The sequence below is a fragment of the Scylla paramamosain genome, chromosome 5 (assembly GCF_035594125.1).
Source record: "Scylla paramamosain isolate STU-SP2022 chromosome 5, ASM3559412v1, whole genome shotgun sequence".
Lineage (NCBI taxonomy): Eukaryota > Metazoa > Arthropoda > Malacostraca > Decapoda > Portunidae > Scylla > Scylla paramamosain.
Genome location: NC_087155.1, coordinates 24,071,580 through 24,072,540, shown reverse-complemented (window position 1 = coordinate 24,072,540; position 961 = coordinate 24,071,580).

The following is a 961-nucleotide window of genomic DNA, read 5'->3' as shown; positions in this document are numbered from 1 at the left end:
AAGACTGAGACTGTTCGAGCTGCGGTTGACGCTGCCTGAGCTGTGTTCTGATGCTTAACGGGACTGGTTATTTGAATGGTACGAGAAACTATGCATTGGTTTCTCTTACTTTGCGAGGCACTACAATGCACACAAGCTTCTAGTATACGAAGTGTTTATGTAAGCTGGGACTGAGAATCATCACGAGGCATTTCAGATATTTAAACCTTAAGAAAAGAAAGGAAGCTGAAATAACAATATAATTTTATAAATAAACCATGAGCGTCCTTGAGGGAACACATATTTCTGAAAGGAGTGTTTTCAGTGAGTATACTTGTGAGCAAATAATATACTTGCTAGATTACAGGTAACGGAGCCCAGCTTGCCTCACCGCCATCCTGAACACTGACAAACTGACAAATGATGAATACTAGGGCCGCTCGGCGTAGGTAGCGTGGCGATGTAACGGAGATGAATGGAAAACATGCGCATCATACAAGTATCTGATGCTGCCAAGACAGGGAAGCAAATGAGCACATGGAAACATGGCTGACTCTACACTTTATTACACACACACACACACACACACACACACACACACACTCCTCTCTGTTCCTGTGCCCCTCCACGCCTCCCTTCTCCTCTCCATGACGACGTGACCACCCTCATGACCTGGCGCATGACCTGCTCCTCTCCCTGACCTCCTGAACCTCCTTTGTGACGCACTAGTTGTTCTTTGCGACCCCTCCAGCCCGTCAACCCCTCACCCCGACGCCCATCCCTTCAGTAGTAAATTCACCCCAGCAGGAAGGGCCGAGGTACAGCAGCGTCGCTGACCAGAGGAAATCTACGTGAAGTTAGTGAAGTTAGGGAAGGGAAAGAGAGATATCTCGGTTTCTTTGTGATGACTTACTTTTAATTGTTGAGCGAGAGAGTGTCGAGTCCACAGATCAGCGCCAGACTTGCAGACATAAACGTGACG